Genomic DNA, 22,444 nt, shown 5'->3' with positions numbered 1-22,444 from the left:
TCTCTCTCTCTCTCTGTGTGTGTGTGTGACACCATAGATGGCTGATTTCGAGGGCTCACACCTATGTAACAGATAGTGTACATGTTTTTGGTTGCTTACTCGGAGCTTGACTTTAGAGCGAGGGGTCATGTGGGAGTCGGTGTTAAACGGTTTGCTGTTTCGATACACCCGGAATGTCTACACGACATCGTGGTACTGAGATAGCTGGCTCTTTGACATGTTGTGCTGGGACCTAAAATTAAGAAATGATCTTCTCGCAATGTGAAGATATGTCATTACCTGTTTAGCCAAACTATGTTCATCTTTGGGAATATGTGAGAACTGACATTTTGCATTTTTATGTGTTATCTGCTTTACAAATCTCTAGTATATGTGATACTTGTTTTTCTTGTTGTTTAGGATGTCCCTACCTTGAAAGAAAGAAACGCGTCCCAAATGAAGTATCATAATGATCCAACATGGAGAGGGATATGAGCTAAGAAAAAAAGTTTCATGTCATGTATGAAAAATGTTAATGCATGTCGAAACATGTTCATGACTTGCTTTATCACTATTTGTAGAATGTAGACAATGTGTTCTCATAAATACAAAAAAATGAATCGTCTCATTCAAAAAATGATTGTGACATTTAAATAAATTGTTTGCCCCTTCCAAAAAATGTTCATGACATTTAAAAATCATATAAGTTAAGAATAAGTATTGTACCATTGAAAAGAAGTGAAGGACTTTCCTAGAAAATGATTTGCCTCTTAACTATGTTTGCATGTTTGAAAATATGTTTATTGCATTTATGAAATATGTCAAATGTGTTGCAATGGGAAAAAATAACAAATATCAAGAAAGGATCAGAACAGATGGGAAATTTACACACACAAAATGTCAAGATGATAGAATAGCAATGGACACCTCAATTAGGGAAATATAAGAGGTGACACCTCAACCATTGAACAATTTTTGCTAGCTAATGGACATATGAGGGATTTTCACCTTTAACAAATATCGGTTGTAGGGGTGTATAAAACCAGGACAATAGTATCACTAAATTTCTATGCTTTCAGTGAACCACTCAGTCAACACGTTGAAATGGGGTAGAAGAGGATGTTCTACGCAAAGATAACAGTAATAACATTAACAACAACATGACTCTGAAACAACCTAAGGTCTATTTGGCATATCATCTAAGTATTCTTACATGTCAGCAACTTGGTATGTATTGTCAATTACTAAAAATATAGCATCAAGAGTCGGGCTCAAGAAACATGCTACATGTAATGATATCTTTACAATAATATTGTTGATAGAAAATATTTTACTACATAAGAAACCTCCTACATGCAATGGAGTCCCCTTCAGAGCCTTGTATGCTTAAATTTCAGGTGTAAGATGTACTAGGAAGTTGTCTTTGACTACACGTTATATTGAGAAGATTAAGTAATTTTCACAATCTGTTTTATGTTTATTTAAACAATGAAAACATCGGATGCCAGGACTGGGGATTAAACCCGCTTCCGCCACGCACACGCCATACCCCCACCAACCCGACCAACAGGTCATTCCCCACAATGACTTTATATAGAGGATGTAAGCAAAGAAATGATATGAAAGTGCAAATTAGTCAAAATAGTTTGATACCTTTCCAAAGAAATACAATTGACTTATAACACACACAAAACAGAACTACTCATTATATTGATCTAATTTGCTACCAATCAGTTCAAAGCACAGTGCATTGGGCAACCATGCGTGCAAAATAAGCAGGTTCAGGCAACTCTTGTAATATAAAGATAAGCAATTACTTGCAGTATAGAAGTATGCGAACGGATGGTAGGAATACTCCAAAAATCTTTGATTAAGATTCGTCCACTCCAATGGCTCAAGTTGAAACATGAAGGAGTAGGTGGTCGCACACCCACTGAAGGACACTGTTAGAAGAAGAACTTCACCATCCTCGGAGTACCCTACTATATTTAGCATAGCATACCAAAGCATACTATGCATGCGAGTGTTCTATCGTGGCACCCATATGGCAGTACGATGTCTATTGAGCATGTGTTCCCACATTTGTAGGCTCTGGTACGAAAATACAATGAGGCCAACATGGCCATGATCACCCATGACGGTCTGGATGCTGGAACTGGGAATGTCATTAAAAATAGGCCTCCTTGCCATAGATAGTGTTTGGCTATCCAAATCAGATTTAAGTGTGCCATCCCGGGGAATTTTTAGCCATCGGTAAATAGCATTTCTGATGTGGGTGGAGGGGGCCAACTTGCTGACAATACATGGTTCCGCCATTATGAGAAGATCTCCCACTCACCAGTCTCTAAGGAGTAGACCCTGGCTAGCACTAGGTCTCTTCATTTGGGGGCCACCAGAACCGCCTTGAAGGGGCCCGAGTGGGAGTCTCCGTGCACGTAACCCTGCTCGTCGGCGGCAGTGGAGAGCATGCCCCCGTTGTAGATGACGTACTCGTCATCGACGAAATTCGGAGGAATTACCACGCTGCGAAGGCCCCTGGTGATACGGGCGAATAGAAGGAGAAGGGCAAGATCCTGGTTGATGATGAGGACATGGCCATGGCAGCATCCGAGCAAGTTCCACCGACCGAGCGTGTGGCAGAAGCGTAGGGAGAAGTGCTTGCGAGGGGTCTAATTGGTGCGTCGAGGAGGATGCTGAACACCGGCTCTCCGCCGCGCATCTCGAAGACACCAAGGATGGGGGGGGCTGAGGTGGTGGCTGCGGAAGCTGCGGTAGCTCCCGAACTGCCACACAATGGAAGACTAGCCTCAGCCTGGAGGAACAAATGATTCATTCGTTCTCTCTCTTTCTCTCATTCTATGTGTGTGTGTGTGACACCATAGATGGCTGATTTTGAGGGCTCACACCTATGTAATAGATAGTGTACATGTTTTTTGTTGCTTACTCGGAGCTTGACTTTAGAGCGAGGTGTCATGTGGGAGTCGGTCTTAAACGGTTTGCTGTTTCGGTGCACCCAGAATGTCTACACGACATCGCGATACTGAGATAGCTGGCTCTTTGACATGTTGTGCTGGGACCTCAAATTAAGAAATGATATTCTCGTAATGTGAAGATATGTCATTACCTGTTTAGCCAAACTATATATGTTCATCTTTGGGAATATGTGAGAACTGAGATTTTGCATTTTTATGTGTTATCTGCTTTTCAAATCTCTTGTATATGTGATACTTGTTTTTCTTCTTGTTTAGGATGTCCCTACCTTGAAAGAAAGAAACGCGTCCCAAATGAAGTATCCTAATGATCCAACATGGAGAGGGATATGAGGTAAGATAAAAAGTTTCATGTCATGTATGAAAAATGTTAATGCATGTCGAAACATGTTCGTGACTCGCTTTGTAAGTATTTGTACAATGTAGAAAATGTGTTCTCATAAATACAAAAAAATGTATCGTCTCATTCAAAAAATTGGTTGTGACATTTAAATAAAATGTTTGCCCCTTCCAAAAAAATGTTCATGACATTTAAAAATCATATAAGTTAAGAATAAGTATTGTACCGTTGAAAAAAAGTGAAGGACTTTCCTAGAAAATGATTTTCCTCTTAACTATGTTTGCATGTTTGAAAATATGTTTATTGCATTGATGAAATATGTCAAATGCATAGCAATGGAAAAAATATCAAATATCAAGAAAGGATCAAAACAAATGGGAAATTTACACACACAAAATGTCAAGATGATAGAATAGCAATGGACACCTCAATTAGGGAAATATAAGAGGTGACACCTCAACCATTGAACAACTTTTGCTAGCTAATGGACATATGAAGGATATTCACCTTTAACAAGGGTCGGTTGTAGGGGTGTGTAAAACCGAGACAAAAGTATCACTAACTTAACAAATAACAATTGACTGTCAGCCTCACAATTCTAAATTTCTATGCTTTCAGTGAACCACTCAGTCAACACGTTAAAATGGGGAAGAAGAGGATGTTCTACGCATGGATAACAGTAATAGCATTAACAACAACACAACTCTGAAACAACCTAAGGTCTATTTGGCATATCATCTGAGTATTCATACATGTCAGCAACTTGGTATGTATTGTCAATTACTGAAAATATAGCATCAAGAGTCGGGCTCAAGAAACTGGCTACACGTAATGATATCTTTACAATAATATTGCCGATAGAAAATATTTTACTACATAAGAAACCTGCTACATTCAATGGAGTCCCCTTCAGAGCCTTGTATGCTTAAATTTCAGGTGTAAGATTTACTAGGAAGTCGTCTTTGACTACATGTTATATTGAGAAGATTGAGTAATTTTCACAATCTGTTTTACGTTTCTTTAAACGATGAAAACATCGGATGCCAGGATTGGGGATTAAACCCGCTTCCGCCACGCACACGCCATACCCTCACCAACCCTGCCAACATGTCGTTTCCCACAATGACTTTATATAGAGATGTAAGCAAAGAAATGATATGAGAGTGCAAATTAGTCAAAATAGTTTGATATCTTTCCAGATAAATACAATTGAGTTATAACACATAAAAAACAGAACTACTCATTATATTGATCTAATTTGCTACCAATCAGTTCAAAGCACAATGCATTGGGCAACCATGCGTGCAAAATAAGCAGGTTCAGGCAACTCTTGTAATATAAAGATAAGCAATTACTTTCAGTATAGAAGTATGCGAACGGATCGTAGGAATACTCCAAAAATCTTTGATTAAGATTCGTCCACTCCAATGGCTCAAGTTGAATCATGAAGCAGTAGGTGGTCGCACACCCACCGAAGGACACTGTTAGAAGAAGCACATCACCATCCTCGGAGTACCCTACTATATTTAGCATAGCATACCAAAGCATACTATGCATGCAAGCGGTCTATCGTGGCACCCATATGGAAGTACCATGTCTATTGAGCATGCGTTCCCACATTTGTAGGCTCTGGTACGAAAATACAATGAGGCCAACATGGCCATGATCACCCATGATGATCTGGATGCTGGAACTGGGAATGTCATTAAAAATAGGCCTCCTCGCCATAGATAGTGTTTGGCTATCCAAATCAAATTTAAGTGTGCCATCCCGGGGCATTTTTAGCCATCATTAAACAACATTTCTGATGTGCATGGAGGGGACCAACTTGCTGACAATACATGGTTCTGCCATTATGAGAAGATCTCCCACTCACCAGTCTCTAAGGAGTAGACCCAGGCTAGCACTAGGTGTCTTCATTTGGGGACCACCAGAACCACCTTGAAGGGCCCGAGTGGGAGTCTCCGTGCACGTGACCCTGCTCGTCGGCGGCAGCGGAGAGCATGCCCCCGTTGTAGATGACGTACTCCTCATCGACGAAATTCGGAGGAATTACCATGCCGCGAAGGCCCCTGGTGATAGGGGCGAATGGAAGGAGAAGGGCAAGATCCCGGTTGATGATGAGGACATGGCCATGGCAGCATCCGAGCAAGTTCCACCGACCGAGCGCGTGGCAGAAGCGTAGGGAGAAGCGCTTGCGAGGGGTCTAATTGGTGCGTCAAGGAGGATGGTGAACACCGGCTCTCCGCCACGCATCTCGAAGACACCAAGGATGGGGGGGGGCTCAGGTGGTGGCTGCGGAAGCTGCGGTAGCTCTCGAACTGCCACACACTGGAAGACTAGCCTCAGCCTGAAGGAACGAATGATTCATTCATTCTCTCTCTTTCTCTCATTCTATGTGTGTGTGTGTGACACCATAGATGGCTGATTTTGAGGGCTCACACCTATGTAATAGATAGTGTACATGTTTTTGGTTGCTTACTCGGAGCTTGACTTTAGAGCGAGGGGTCATGTGGGAGTCTGTCTTAAACGGTTTGCTGTTTCGGTGCACCCAGAATGTCTACACGACATCGCGGTACTGAGATAGCTGGCTCTTTGACATGTTGTGCTGGGACCTAAAATTAAGAAATGATCTTCTCGTAATGTGAAGATATGTCATTACCTGTTTAGCCAAACTATATATGTTCATCTTTGGGAATATGTGAGAACTGAGATTTTGCATTTTTATGTGTTATCTGCTTTTCAAATCTCTTGTATATGTGATACTTGTTTTTCTTCTTGTTTAGGATGTCCCTACCTTGAAAGAAGGAAACGCGTCCCAAATGAAGTATCCTAATGATCCAACATGGAGAGGGATATGAGGTAAGAATAAAAGTTTCATGTCATGTATGAAAAATGTTAATGCATGTCGAAACATGTTCCTAACTCGCTTTGTAAGTATTTGTAGAATTTAGAAAATGTGTTCTCATAAATACAAAAAAATGTATCGTCTCATTCAAAAAAATGGTTGTGACATTTAAATAAAATGTTTGCCCCTTCCAAAAAAATGTTCATGACATTTAAAAATCATATAAGTTAAGAATAAGTATTGTACCGTTGAAAAAAAGTGAAGGACTTTCCTAGAAAATGATTTTCCTCTTAACTATGTTTGCAGTTTTGAAAATATGTTTATTGCATTGATGAAATATGTCAAAATGCGTAGCAATGGAAAAAATATCAAATATCAAGAAAGGATCAGAACAAATGGGAAATTTACACACAAAAAATGTCAAGATGATAGAATAGCAATGGACACCTCAATTAGGGAAATATAAGAGGTGACACCTCAACCATTGAACAATTTTTGCTAGCTAATGGACATATGAAGGATATTCACCTTTAAGAAGGGTCGGTTGTAGGGGTGTGTAAAACCAAGACAAAAGTATCACTAACTTAACAAATAACAATTGACTGTCAGCCTCACAATTCTAAATTTCTATGCTTTGAGTGAACCACTCAGTCAACACGTTAAAATGGGGAAGAAGAGGATGTTCTTCGCATGGATGACAGTAATAGCATTAACAACAACACAACTCCGAAACAACCTAAGGTCTATTTGGCATATCATCTGAGTATTCATACATGTCAGCAACTTGGTATGTATTGTCAATTACTGAAAATATAGCATCAAGAGTCGGACTCAAGAAACCTACTACATGTAATGATATCTTTACAATAATATTGTTGATAGAAAATATTTTACTACATAAGAAACCTGCTACATGCAATGGAGTCCCCTTCAGAGCCTTGTATGCCTAAATTTCAGGTGTAAGATTTACCAGGAAGTTGTCTTTGACTACACGTTATATTGAGAAGATTGAGTAATTTTCACAATCTGTTTTATGTTTCTTTAAACGATGAAAACATCGGATGCCAGGATTGGGGATTAAACCCGCTTCCGCCACGCACACGCCATACCCCCACCAACCCGACCAACAGGTTGTTTCCCACAATGACTTTATATAGAGGATGTAAGCAAAGAAATGATATGAAAGTGCAAATTAGTCAAAATAGTTTGATATCTTTCTAGATAAATACAATTGAGTTATAACACACAAAAAACAGAACTACTCATTATATTGATCTAATTTGCTACCAATCAGTTCAAAGCACATTGCATTGGGCAACCATGCGTGCAAAATAAGCAGGATCCGGCAACTCTTGTAATATAAAGATAAGCAATTACTTGCAGTATAGAAGTATGCGAACGGATGGTAGGAATACTCCAAAAATCTTCGACTAAGATTCGTCCACTCCAATGGCTCAAGTTGCAGCATCAAGGAGTAGGTGGTCGCACACCCACCTAAGGATACTGTTAGAAGAAGCGCATCACCATCCTCGGAGTACCCCACTATATTCAGCATAGCATACCAAGGCATACTATGCATGCGAGCGGTCTATCGTGGCACCCATATGGTAGTACCATGTCTGTTGAGAATGTGTTCCCACATTTGTAGGCTCTGGTATGAAAATACAACGAGGCCAACATGGCCATGATCACCCATGACGATCTAGATGCTGGAACTGGGAATGTCATTAAAAATAGGCCTCCTTACCATAGATAGTGTTTGGCTATCCAAATCGGACTTAAGTGTGCCTTCCCAGGGCATTTTTAGCCATCCGTAAACAACATTTTTGATGAGGGTGGAGGGGACCTACTTGCTGACAATACATGGTTCCTCCATTATGAGAGGATCTCCCACTGACTAGTCTCTAAGGAGTAGACCCATGCTATCACTAGGTGTCTCCATCTGGGGGCCACCAGAACCACCTTGAAGGGGCCTGAGTGGCAGTCTTCGTGCACGTGACCCTGCTCGTTGGCGCCAGCGGAGAGCATTCCCCCGTTGTAGATGACGTACTATTCATTGACAAAATTCGGAGGAATTACCACACCGCGGAGGCCCCTGGTGACAGGGGCGAACAGAAGGAGAAGGGCCAGATCCTGGTTGATGATGAGGACGTGGCCATGGCAGTATCCGAGCAAGTTCCACCGACCAAGCACGTGCCATAAGCGTAGGGAGAAGTGCTTGCGAGGGGTCTAATGGGTGCGTCGAGGAGGATGGTGAACACCGGCTCTCGACCACACATCTGGAAGACACCACGGATGGGGGGCCTCAGGTGGTGGCTGCGGAAGCTGCGATAGCTCTCGAACTGCCACACACTAGAAGAATAGCCACAACCTGAAAGAATGAATGATTCATTCATTCTCTCTCTTTCTCTCATTCTATGTGTGTGTGTATGTGCGTGTGTGTGACACCATAGATGGCTGATTTCAAGGGCTCACACCTATGTAATAGATAGTGTACATGTTTTTGGTTGCTTACTCGGAGCTTGACTTTAGAGCGAGGGGTCATGTGGGAGTCGGTGTTAAACGGTTTACGGTTTCGATGCACCCAGAATGTCGACATGACATTGCGGTACTGAGATATCTGGCTCTTTGACATGTTGTGCTGGGACCTAAAATTAAGAAATGATCTTCTCGTAATGTGAAGAGATGTGATTACCTGTTTAGCCAAACTATGTTCATCTTTGGGAATATGTGAGAACTGATATTTTGCATTTTTATGTGTTATCTGCTTTTCAAATATCTTGTATATGTGATACTTGTTTTTCTTCTTGTTTAGTATGTCCCTACCTTGAAAGAAAGAAACGCGTCCCAAATGAAGTATCCTAATGATTCAACATGGAGAGGAATATGAGGTAAGATAAAAAGTTTCATGTCAAGTACGAAACATGTTAATGCATGTCGAAACATGTGCGTGACTCGCTTTATAACTATTTGTAGAATGTAGAAAATGTGTTCTCATAAATACAAAAAAAATGTATCGTCTCAATTAAAAAAATGGTTGTGACATTTAAATAAAATGTTTGCCCCTTCCAGAAAATGTTCATGACATTTAAAAATCATATAAGTTAAGAATAAGTATTGTACCATTGAAAAAAAGTGAAGGACTTTCCTAGAAAATGATTTTCCTCTTAACTATGTTTGCATGTTTGAAAATATGTTTATTGCATTTATGAAATATGTCAAATGCGTAGCAATGGAAAAAAATATCAAATATCAAGAAAGGATCAGAACAAATGGGAAATTTACAAACAAAAAATGTCAAGATGATAGAATAGCAATGGACACCTCAATTAGGGAAATATAAGGGGTGACACCTCAACCATTGAACAATTTTTGCTAGCTAATGGACATATGAAGGATTTTCACCTTTAACAAGGGTCGGTTGTAGGGGTGTGTAAAACCAAGACATAAGTATCACTAACTTAACAAATAACAATTGGCTGTCAGCCTCACAATTATAAATTTCTATGCTTTCAGTGAACCACTCTGTCAACACGTTAAAATGGGGAAGAAGAGGATGTTCTACGCATGGATAACAGTAATAGCATTAACAACAACACAACTCTGAAATAACCTAAGGTCTATTTGGCATATCAGCTGAGTATTCTTACATGTCAGCAACTTGGTATGTATTGTCAATTACTGAAAATATAGCATCAAGAGTCGTGCTCAAGAAACCTGCTACATGTAATGATATCTTTACAATAATATTGTCGATAGAAAATATTTTACTACATAAGAAACCTGCTACATGCAATGGAGTCCCCTTTAGAGCCTTGTATGCTTAAATTTCAGGTGTAAGATTTACTAGGAAGTTGTCTTTGACTACACGTTATATTTAGAAGATTGAGTAATTTTCACAATCTGTTTTATGTTTCTTTAAACGATGAAAACATCGGATGCCAGGATTGGGGATTAAACCCGCTTCCGCCACGCACACGCCATACCCCCACCAACCCGACCAACAGGTCGTTTCCCACAATGACTTTATATAGAGGATGTAAGCAAAGAAATGATATGAAAGTGCAAATTAGTCAAAATAGTTTGATATCTTTCCAGATAAATACAATTGAGATATAACACACAAAAAACAGAACTACTCATTATATTGATCTAATTTGCTACCAATCAGTTCAAAGCACAGTGCATTTGGCAACCATGCGTGCAAAATAAGCAGGTTCAGGCAACTCTTGTAATATAAACATAAGCAATTACTTGCAGTATAGAAGTATGCGAACGGATGGTAGGAATACTCCAAAAATCTTTGATTAAGATTCGTCTAATCCAATGGCTCAAGTTGAAGCATGAAGGAGTAGGTGGTTCCACACCCACGGAAGGACACTGTTAGAAGAAGTGCATCACCATCCTCGGAGTACCCTACTATATTCTGCATAGCATACCAAGGCATACTATGCATGCGAGCGGTCTATCGTGGCACCCATATGGCAGTACCATGTCTATTGAGCATGCATTCCCACATTTGTAGGCTCTGGTACGAAAATACAACAAGGCCAACATGGCCATGATCACCCATGACGATCTGGATGCTGGAACTGGGAATGTCATGAAAAATAGGACTCCTTACCATAGATAGTGTTTGGCTATCCAAATCGGACTTGAGTGTGCCATCCTGGGAATTTTTAGCCATCGGTAAACAACATTTCTGAGGAGGGTGGAGGGGACCAACTTGCTGACAATACATGGTTCCGCCATTATGAGAAGATCTCCCACTCACCAGTCTCTAAGGAGTAGACCCATTCTATCACTAGGTGTCTCCATCTGGGGGCCACCAGAACCACCTTGAAGGGGCCCGAGTGGCAGTCTCCGTGCACGTGACCCTGCTCGTTGGCGGCAGCGGAGAGCATGCCCTCGTTGTAGATGATGTACTCTTCATCGACGAAATTCGGAGGAATTACCACGCCGCGATGGCCCCTGGTGACAGGGGCGAACAGAAGGAGAAGGGCCAGATACCGTTTGATGATGAGGACGTGGCCATGGCAGCATTCGAGCAAGTTCCACCGACCGAGCGCGTGCCATAAGCGTAGGGATAAGCGCTTGCGAGGGGTCTAATTGGTGCGTCGAGGAGGATGGTGAACACCGGCTCTCCACCGCACATCTGGAAGACACCACGGATGGGGGGCCTCAGGTGGTGGCTGCAGAAGTTGCGGTAGCTCTCGAACTGCCACACACTGGAAGAATAACCACAGCCTGAAAGAATGAATGATTCATTCATTCTCTCTCTTTCTCTCATTCTATGTGTGTGTGTGTGACACCATAGATGGCTGATTTCGAGGGCATACACCTATGTAATAGATAGTGTACATGTTTTCGGTTGCTTACTCGGAGCTTGACTTTAGAGCGAGGGGTCATGTGGGAGTCGGTGTTAAACGATTTGCTTTTTTGGTGCACCCAGAATGTCTACACGACATCGCGGTACTGAGATAGCTGGCTCTTTGAAATGTTGTGCTGGGACCTAAAATTAGAAATGATCTAATCGTAATGTGAAGATATGTCATTACCTGTTTAGCCAAACTATGTTCATCTTTGGGAATATGTGAGAACTGAGATTTTGCATTTTTATGTGTTATCTGCTTTTCAAATCTCTTGTATATGTGATACTTGTTTTTCTTCTTGTTTAGGATGTCCCTACCTTGAAAGAAAGAAACGCGTCCCGAATGAAGTATCCTAATGATCCAACATGGAGAGGGATATGAGGTAAGAATAAAAGTTTCATGTCATGTATGAAAAATGTTAATGCATGTCGAAACATCTTCGTGACTCGCTTTGTAAGTATTTGTAGAATGTAGAAAATGAGTTCTCATAAATACAAAAAAATGTATCGTCTCATTCAAAAAAATGGTCGTGACATTTAAATAAAATGTTTTACCCTTCCAAAAAAATGTTCATGACAATTAAAAATCATATAAGTTAAGAATAAGTATTGTACCGCTGAAAAAAAGTGAAGGACTTTCCTAGAAAATGATTTTCCTCTTCACTATGTTTGCATGTTTGAAAATATGTTTATTGCATTGATGAAATATGTCAAATGCGTAGCAATGGAAAAAAATATCAAATATCAAGAAAGGATCAGAACAAATGGGAAATTTACACACAAAAAATGTCAAGATGATAGAATAGCAATGGACACCTCAATTAGGGAAATATAAGAGGTGACACCTCAACCTTTGAACAATTTTTGCTAGCTAATGGACATATGAATGATATTCACCTTTAACAAGGGTCGGTTGTAGGGGTGTGTAAAACCAAGACAAAAGTACACTAACTTAACAAATAACAATTGACTGCCAGCCTCACACTTCTAAATTTCTATGCTTTGAGTGAACCACTCAGTCAACACGTTAAAATGGGGAAGAAGAGGATGTTCTACGCATGGATGACAGTAATAGCATTAACAACAACACAACTCTAAAACAACCTAAGGTCTATTTGGCATATCATCTGAGTATTCATACATGTCAGCAACTTGGTATGTATTGTCAATTACTGAAAATATAGCATCAAGAGTCGGGCTCAAGAAACCTACTACATGTAATGATATCTTTACAATAATATTGTCGATAGAAAATATTTTACTACATAAGAAACCTGCTACATGCAATGGAGTCCCCTTCAGAGCCTTGTATGCTTAAATTTCAGGTGTAAGATTTACTAGGAAGTTGTCTTTGACTACACGTTATAATGAGAAGATTGAGTAATTTTCACAATCTGTTTTATGTTTCTTTAAACGATCAAAACATTGGATGCCAGGATTCGGGATTAAACCCGCTTCCGCCACGCACACGCCATACCCCCACCAACCCGACCAACAGGTTGTTTCCCACAATGACTTTATATAGAGGATGTAAGCAAAGAAATGATATGGAAGTGCAAATTAGTCAAAATAGTTTGATATCATTCTAGATAAATACAATTGAGTTATAACACACAAAAAACAGAACTACTCATTATATTGATCTAATTTGCTACCAATCAGTTCAAAGCATATTGCATTGGGCAACCATGCATGCAAAATAAGCAGGATCAGGCAACTCTTGTAATATAAAGATAAGCAATTACTTGCAGTATAGAAGTATGCGAACGGATGGTAGGAATACTCCAAAAATCTTTGACTAAGATTCGTCCACTCCAATGGCTCAAGTTGAAGCATGAAGGAGTAGGTGGTCGCACACCCACCTAAGGACACTGTTCGAAGAAGTGCATCACCATCCTCGGAGTACCCCACTATATTCAGCATAGCATAGCAAGGCATACTATGCACGCGAGCGGTCTATCGTGGCACCCATATGGTAGTACCATGTCTATTGAGAATGTGTTCCCACATTTGTAGGCTCTGGTATGAAAATACAACGAGGCCAACATGGCCATGATCAGCCATGATGATTTGGATGCTGGAACTGGGAATGTCATTAAAAATAGGCCTCCTTACAATAGATAGTGTTTGGCTATCCAAATCGGACTTAAGTGTGCCTTCCCGGGGCATTTTTAGCCATCGGTAAACAACATTTTTGATGTGGGTGGAGGGGACCAACTTGCTGACAATACATGGTTCCTCCATTATGAGAGGATCTCCCACTGACCAGTCTCTAAGGAGTAGACCCATGTTATCACTAGGTGTCTCCATCTGGGGGCCACCAGAACCACCTTGAAGGGGCCTGAGTGGCAGTCTTCGTGCATGTGACCCTGCTCGTTGGCGGCAGCGGAGAGCATTCCCGCGTTGTAGATGACGTACTATTCATCGATGAAATTCGGAGGAATTACCACGCCGCAGAGGCCCCTGGTGACAGGGGCGAACAGAAGGAGAAGGGCCAGATCCTGGTTGATGATGAGGACGTGGCCATGGTAGCATCCGAGCAAGTTCCATCGACCAAGCACGTGCCATAAGCATAGGGAGAATCGCTTGCGACGGGTCTAATGGGTGCGTCGAGGAGGATGGTGAACACCGGCTCTCGACCGCACATCTGGAAGACACCACGGATGGGGGGCCTCAGGTGGTGGCTGCGGAAGCTGCGGTAGCTCTCAAACTGCCACACACTGGAAGAATAGCCACAACCCGAAAGAATGAATGATTCATTCATTCTCTCTCTTTCTCTCATTCTATGTGTGTGTGTGTGTGACACCATAGATGGCTGATTTCGAGGGCTCACACCTATGTAATAGATAGTGTAAATGTTTTTGGTTGCTTACTCGGAGCTTGACTTTAGAGCGAGGGGTCATGTGGGAGTCGGTGTTAAACGGTTTGCTGTTTCGATGCACCCAGAATGTCTACATGAGATTGCGATACTGAGATATCTGGCTCTTTGACATGTTGTGCTGGGACCTAAAATTAAGAAATGATCTTCTCGTAATGTGAAGAGATGTCATTACCTGTTTAGCCAAACTATGTTCATCTGTGGGAATATGTGAGAACTGAGATTTTGCATTTTTATGTGTTATCTGCTTTTCAAATCTCTTGTATATGTGATACTTGTTTTTCTTCTTGTTTAGGATGTCCCTACCTTGAAAGAAAGAAACGCGTCCCAAATGAAGTATCCTAATGATCCAACATGGAGAGGGATATGAGGTAAGATAAAAAGTTTCATGTCATGTACGAAAAATATTAATGCATGTCGAAACATGTGCGTGACTCGCTTTATAATTATTTGTAGAATGTAGAAAATGTGTTCTCATAAATACAAAAAAAAGTATCGTCTCATTCAAAAAAAAAAGGTTGTGACATTTAAATAAAATGTTTGCCCCTTCCAGAAAATGTTCATGACATTTAAAAATCATATAAGTTAAGAATAAGTATTGCATCGTTGAAAAAAAAGTGAAGGACTTTCCTAGAAAATGATTTTCCTCTTAACTATGTTTGCATGTTTGAAAATATGTTTATTGCATTTAAGAAATATGTCAAATGCGTAGCAATGGAAAAAAATATCAAATATCAAGAAAGGATCAGAACAAATGGGAAATTTACAAACAAAAAATGTCAAGATGATAGAATAACAATGGACACCTCAATTAGGGAAATATAAGGGGTGACACCTCAACCATTGAACAATTTTTGTTAGCTAATGGACATATGAAGGATTTTCACCTTTAACAAGGATCAGTTGTAGGGGTGTGTAAAACCAAGACAAAAGTATCACTAACTTAACAAATAACAATTGACTGTCAGCCTCACAATTCTAAATTTATATGCTTTCAGTGAACCACTCTGTCAACACGTTAAAATGGGGAAGAAGAGGATGTTCTACGCATGGATAACAGTAATAGCATTAACAACAATAAAACTCTGAAACAACCTAAGGTCTATTGGGCATATCATCTGAGTATTCTTACATGTCAGCAACTTGGTATGTATTGTCAATTACTGAAAATATAGCATCAAGAGTCGGGCTCAAGAAACCTGCTACATGTAATGATATCTTTACAATAATATTGTCGATAGAAAATATTTTACTACATAAGAAACCTGCTACATGCAATGGAGTCCCCTTTAGAGCCTTGTATGCTTAAATTTCAGGTGTAAGATTTACTAGGAAGTTGTTTTTGACTACACGTTATATTTAGAAGATTGAGTAATTTTCACAATCTGTTTTATGTTTCTTTAAACGATGAAAACATCGGATGCCAGGATTAGGGATTAAACCCGCTTCCGCCACGCACACGCCATACCCCCACCAACCCGACCAACAGGTCATTTCCCACAATGACTTTATATAGAGGATGTAAGCAAAGAAATGATATGAAAGTGCAAATTAGTCAAAATAGTTTGATATCTTTCCAGATAAATACAATTAAGTTATAAGACACAAAAAACAGAACTACTCATTATATTGATCTAATTTGCTACCAATCAGTTCAAAGCACAGTGCATTTGGCAACCATGCGTGCAAAATAAGCAGGTTCAAGCAACTCTTGTAATATAAAGATAAGCAGTTACTTGCAGTATAGAAGTATGCGAACGGATGGTAGGAATACTCCAAAAATCTTTGATTAAGATTCGTCCACTCCAATGGCTCAAGTTGAAGCATGAAGGAGTAGGTGGTTCCACACCCACCGAAGGACACTGTTAGAAGAAGTGCATCACCATCCTCGGAATACCCTACTATATTCAGCATAGCATACCAAAGCATACTATGCATGCGAGCGGTCTATCGTGGCACCCATATGGCAGTACCATGTCTATTGAGCATGCGTTCCCACATTTGTAGGATCTGGTACGAAAATACAACGAGGCCAACATGGCCATGATCACCCATGAAGATCTGGATGCTGCAACTGGGAATGTCATTAAAAATAGGCCTCCTTACCATAGATAGTGTTTGGCTATCCAAATCGGACTTGAGTGTGCCATCCCGGGGCATTTTTAGCCATCATTAAACAACATTTCTAATGAGGGTGGAGGGGACCAACTTGCTGACAATACATGGTTCTGCCATTATGAGAAGATCTCCCACTCACCAGTCTCTAAGGAGTAGACCCAGGCTAGCACTAGGTGTCTCCATCTTGGGGCCACCAGAACCTCCTTGAAGGGGCCCGAGCGGCAGTCTCCGTGCACGTGACCCTGATCGTCGGCGGCAGCGGAGAGTGTGCCCCCGTTGAAGATGACGTACTCGTTATCAACGAAATTCGGAGGAATTACCACACCGCGGAGGCCCCTGGTGACAGGGGCGAACAGAATGAGAAGGGCCAGATCCCGGTTGATGATGAGGACGTGGCCATTGCAGCATTCGAGGAAGTTCCACAGACCAAGCGCATGCCAGAAGCGTAGGGAGAAGCGCTTGCGAGGGGTCTAATTGGTGCGTCGAGGAGGATGGTGAACATCGGCTCTCCGTCGCGCATCTGGAAGACACCAAGGATGGGGGGCCTCAGGTGGTGGTTGCGGAAGCTGCGGTAGCTCTCGAACTACCACACACTGGAAGTGTTGGGGAACGTAGTAGAATTTAAAATTTTCTATGCATCACCAAGATCAATCTGTGGAGTTATCTAGCAACGAGGGAAAGGGGAGTGCATCTACTTACCCTTGTAGATCACGCGCGTAAGCGTTCAAGAGAACGGGGTTGATGGAGTCGTACTCGTTGTGATCCAAATCACCGATGACCGAGTGCCGAACGGACGGCACCTCCGCGTTCAACACACGTACAGTTGGGAAGATGTCTCCTGCTTCTTGATCCAGCAAGGGGGAAGGAGAGGTTGATGAAGATCCAGCAGCACGACGGCGTGGTGGTGGAAGCAACGGTGTTCTCGGCAGGGCTTCGCCAAGCTCAGCGAGAGGGAGAGGTGTCACGGGAGGGAGAGGGAGGCGCCAGGGGCTAGGGTGCGGCTGCCCTCCCTGCCCCCCACTATATATAGGGCCCCCTGGGGGGCGCCGGCCCTAGAGATTGGATCTCAAGGGGGGGTGGTGGCCAAGGGGGGTGGCTTGCCCCCCCAAGACAAGTGGGGCGCCCCCCACCCCTAGGGTTTCCGACCCTAGGCGCAGGGGGAGACCTAAGGGGGGCGCACCAGCTCACCAGGGGCTGGTTCCCTTCCCCACTTCAGCCCATGGGGCCCTCCGGGATAGGTGGCCCCACCCGGTGGACCCCCGGGACCCTTCCGGTGGTCCCGGTACAATACCGGTGACCCTCGAAACTTTCTCGATGGCCGAAACTGGACTTCCTATATATAATTCTTCACCTCCGGACCATTCCGGAACTCCTCGTGACGTCTGGGATCTCATCCGGGACTCCAAACAACTTTCGGGTTACCGCATACTAATATCTCTACAACCCTAGCATCACCGAACCTTAAGTGTGTAGACCCTACGGGTTCGGGAGACACGCAGACATGACCGAGGCGACTCTCTGGTCAACAACCAACAGCGGGATCTGGATACCCATGTTGGCTCCCACATGCTCCTCGATTATCTCATCGGATGAACCACGATGTCGTGGATTCAATCAATCCTGTATACAATTCCCTTTGTCAATCGGTACGTTACTCGCCCGAGACTCGATCGTCGGTATCCCAATACCTTGTTCAATCTCGTTACCGGCAAGTCACTTTACTCGTACCGTAATGCATGATCCCGTGATCAACCACTTGGTCACATTGAGCTCATTATGATGATGCATTACCGAGTGGGCCCAGAGATACCTCTCCGTCATACGGAGTGACAAATCCCAGTATCGATTCGTGCGAACCCAATAGACAATTTCGGAGATACCCGTAGTGCACCTTTATAGTCACCCAGTTACGTTGTGACGTTTGGCACACCCAAAGCACTCCTACGGTATCCGGGAATTGAACAATCTCATGGTCTAAGGAAATGATACTTGATATTCGGAAAAGCTCTAGCAAACGAACTACATGATCTTTGAGCTATGCTTAGGATTGGGTCTTGTCCATCACATCATTCTCCTAATGATGTGATCCCGTTATCAATGACATCTAATTTCCATAGTCAGGAAACCATGACTATCTTTTGATCAACGAGCTAGTCAACTAGAGGCTCACTAGGGACGTGTTTTGGTCTATGTATTCACACATGTATTACGATTTCCGGATAACACAATTATAGCATGAACAATAGACAATTATCATGAACAAGGAAATATAATAATAACCATTTTATTATTGCCTCTAGGGCATATTTCCAACAGGAAGAATAGCCACAGGCTGAAAGAATGAATGATTCATTCATTCTCTCTCTTTCTCTCATTCTATGTGTGTGTGTGTGACACCATAGATGGCTGATTTCGAGGGCTCACACCAATGTAGTAGATAGTGTACATGTTTTTGGTTGCTTACTCGGAGCTTGAATTTAGACCGAGGGGTCATGTGGGAGTCGGCGTTAAATGGTTTGCTGTTTCGGTGCACCCAGAATGTCTACACGACATCGCGGTACTGAGATAGCTGGCTCTTTGACATGTTGTGCTGGGACCTAAAATTAAGAAATGGTCTTCTCGTAATGTGAAGATATGTCATTACCTGTTTAGCCAAACTATGTTCATCTTTGGGAACATGTGAGAACTGAGATTTTTCATTTTTATGTGTTATCTGCTTTTCAAATCTCTTGTATATGTGATACTTGTTTTTCTGCTTGTTTAGGATGTCCCTACCTTGAAAGAAAGAAACACAACCCAAATGAAGTATCCTAATGATCCAACAGGGATATGAGTTAAGAAAAAAAGTTTCATGTCATGTATGAAAAATGTTAATGCATGTCGAAACATGTTCGTGACTCGCTTTATAACTATTTGTAGAATGTATAAAATGTGTTCTCATAAATACAAAAAAATGTATCGTATCATTCAAAAAAATGGTTGCGACATTTAAATAAAATGTTTGCCCCTTCCAAAAAATGTTCATGACATTTAAAAATCACATAAGTTAAGAATAAGTATTGTACCATTGAAAAAAAAATGATTTGCCTCTTAACTATGTTTGCATGTTTTAAAATATGTTTATTGCATTTATGAAATATGTCAAATGCGTATAAATGGAAAAAAATATCAAATATCAAGAAAGGATCAGAACAGATGGGAAATTTACACACAAAAAATGTCAAGATGATAGAATAGCAATGGACACCTAAATTAGGGAAATATAAGAGGTGACACCTCAACCATTGAACAATTTTCGCTAGCTAATGGACATATGAAGGTTTTTCACCTTTAACAAGGGTCGGCCGTAGGGGTGTGTAAAACCAAGACAATAGTGTCACTAACTTAACAAATAACAATTGACTGTCAGCCTCACAATTCTAAATTTCTATGCTTTCAGTGAACCACTCAGTCAACATGTTAAAATGGCGAAGAAGAGGATGTTCTACGCATGGATAACAGTAGTAGCGTTAACAACCACACAACTATGAAACAACCTAAGGTCTATTTGGCATATCATCTGAGTATTCTTACATGTCAGCAACTTGGTATGTATTGTCAATTACTGAAAATATAGCATCAAGAGTCGGGCTCAAGAAACCTGCTACATGTAATGATATCTTTACAATAATATTATTGATAGAAAATCTTGTACTACATAAGAAACCTGCTACATGCAATGGAGTCCCCTTCACGAGCCTTGTATGCTTAAATTTCACGTGTAAGATTTACTAGGAAGGTGTCTTTGACTACACATTTTTTGAGAGGATTGATTAATTTTCATAATCTGTTTTATGTTTCTTTAAACGATGAAAACATCGGATGCCAAGATTGGGGATTAAACCCGCTTCCACCGCGTACACGGCATACTCCCACAATGACTTTATATAGAGGATGTAAGCAAAGAAATGTTATGAAAGTGCAAATTAGTCAAAATAGTTTGATATCTTTCCGGATAAATACAATTGAGTTATAACACACAAAAAACAGAACTACTCATTATATTGATCTAATTTGCTAAAAATCTGTTCAAAGCACAGTGGATTGGGCAACCATGCATGCCAAACAAGCAGGTTCAGGCAACTCTTGTAATGTAAAGATAAGCAATTACTTGCATTATAGAAGTATGTGAACGGATGGTAGGAATACTCCAAAAATCTTTGATTAATATTCGTCTACTCCAATGGCTCAAGTTGTGAAGGAGTAGGTGGTCGCACACCCACCGAAGGACACTAATAGAAGAAGCGCATCACCATCCTCGGAGTACCCTACTATATTCAGCATAGTATACCAAAGCATACTATGCATGCGAGCGGTCTATCGTGGCACCCATATCGTAGTACCATGTCTATTGAGCATGCGTTCCCACATTTGTAGGCTCTGGTACGAAAATACAACGAGGCCAACATGGCCATGATCACCCATGACCATCTGGATGCTGGAACTGGGAATGTCATTAAAAATAGGCCTCCTGAACATAGATAGTGTTTGGCTATCCAAATCGGACTTGAGTGTGCCATCCCGGGGCATTTTTAGCCACCGGTAAACAACATTTCTGATTAGGGTGGAGGGGACCAACTTGCTCACAATACATGGTTTCGCCATTATGAGAAGATCTCCCACTCACCTGTCTCTAAGGAGTAGACTCAGGCTAGCACTAGGTGTCTCCATCTAGGGGCCACCAGAACCAACTTGAAGAGGCCCGAATGGCAGTCTCCGTTCACGTGACCCTGCTCGTCGGCGGCAGTGGAGAGCACGCCCCCGTTGTAGATGACGTACTCGTCATCGATGAAATTCGGAGGAATTACCATGCCACGGAGGCCCCTAGTGATAGGGGCGAACAAAAGGAGAAGGGCAAGATCCCGGTTGATGATGAGGACGTGGCCATGGCAGCATCCGAGCAAGTTCAAGCGACTGAGCGTGTGCCAGAAGCGTAGGGAGAAGCTCTTGCGAGGGGTCTAATTGGTGCATCGAGGAGGATGGTGAACACCGGCTCTCCGCCGCGCTTGTGGAAGCTGTGGAATAAGGCGTGGTCCATGACGAGGCGCCTCCGTTGCCTGGAGACGGCGGAGGCTAGGACGAGCGAGGAGGGAAGCGGGGGGGGGGGGGGCGAAGATCTCGCCGAGGTGGTCCTCGTCTTACACCGGCCCCACCATCTGCGGATGGCCGGCGCAGAGGCACATATCGCCGCCACCGCCGCTTCCCTCGTGAGTCATGTGGGAAAAAACGGAAATGAGTACAGCGAAGGTTGTGCCCTACTGGAGGATACGTAAGAAGGAAGGAATACACGATCTAGGCCTCTAGAGAAATGCTCACTAGCTAATTCGGTTGATGTCGTAGAGGTACACGTGAATTTTACAGTTATGTGCTTATTGCTTTGCTTTGAAAACCTTGCAAACTATTGGAGACATTCCCATTGAAGGAAGGTAATGAATCTTCCCTTTTATATATACTAGTCGGCAACCTGTGCGCCCGCATGGGCTTTCCAAATGAAGTATCCTTATGATTCAACATGGAGAGGGAATAGTATGTCACGTCAAAAATGTTTCATTCCATTAAAAAAATGCTCCTGACATTTATGAAAAAGGTTCACGCATTTCAAAAATATGATTGTGACACTTTTCTAATTGTTTGTATGACGTAATTAAAGTAGTTCCCATAATCTCAAAAAAAATGTTTGTGACATTTAATAAAATGTTACCCATTTAAACAAAAATAATCATGACATTTTTTAATTTTGTTTAAACTGTAAGAAAATTTTGATGTAATTTAAATAAAGTTCATACCATTCAAGAAAAAAGATTGTGACTTCCATAAAAATGTTCTAACAGTTAGTCTTACAATAATCGTCCAATGTAATACACGATTACATTGTATGGCT

At 41.7% G+C, this 22,444-nt stretch overlaps 7 pseudogenes; all 7 read right to left on the bottom strand.

Moving 5' to 3' along the window:
• Nucleotides 1-1,677: 1,677 nt before the first annotated feature.
• Nucleotides 1,678-3,130, bottom strand: LOC147957496 (uncharacterized; annotated as a pseudogene).
• Nucleotides 3,131-4,545: 1,415 nt separating this feature from the next.
• LOC147957495 (uncharacterized) lies at nucleotides 4,546-5,998 on the bottom strand (annotated as a pseudogene).
• A 1,417-nt stretch (nucleotides 5,999-7,415) lies between these two features.
• Nucleotides 7,416-8,553, bottom strand: LOC147957494 (uncharacterized; annotated as a pseudogene).
• A 1,739-nt stretch (nucleotides 8,554-10,292) lies between these two features.
• LOC147957493 (uncharacterized) lies at nucleotides 10,293-11,429 on the bottom strand (annotated as a pseudogene).
• Nucleotides 11,430-13,154: 1,725 nt separating this feature from the next.
• LOC147957492 (uncharacterized) lies at nucleotides 13,155-14,292 on the bottom strand (annotated as a pseudogene).
• A 1,731-nt stretch (nucleotides 14,293-16,023) lies between these two features.
• On the bottom strand, nucleotides 16,024-20,431 carry LOC147957491 (uncharacterized; annotated as a pseudogene).
• Nucleotides 20,432-20,555: 124 nt separating this feature from the next.
• On the bottom strand, nucleotides 20,556-21,779 carry LOC147957490 (uncharacterized; annotated as a pseudogene).
• Nucleotides 21,780-22,444: the final 665 nt, after the last annotated feature.

This window comes from Triticum urartu, chromosome 7A (genome assembly GCF_056163025.1).
Source record: "Triticum urartu cultivar PI428250 chromosome 7A, HENAU_Tu73, whole genome shotgun sequence".
Taxonomy (NCBI): domain Eukaryota; kingdom Viridiplantae; phylum Streptophyta; class Magnoliopsida; order Poales; family Poaceae; genus Triticum; species Triticum urartu.
Note: the sequence above shows the minus strand (reverse complement) of the source record. Positions and strands in the feature narration are given on the sequence as shown.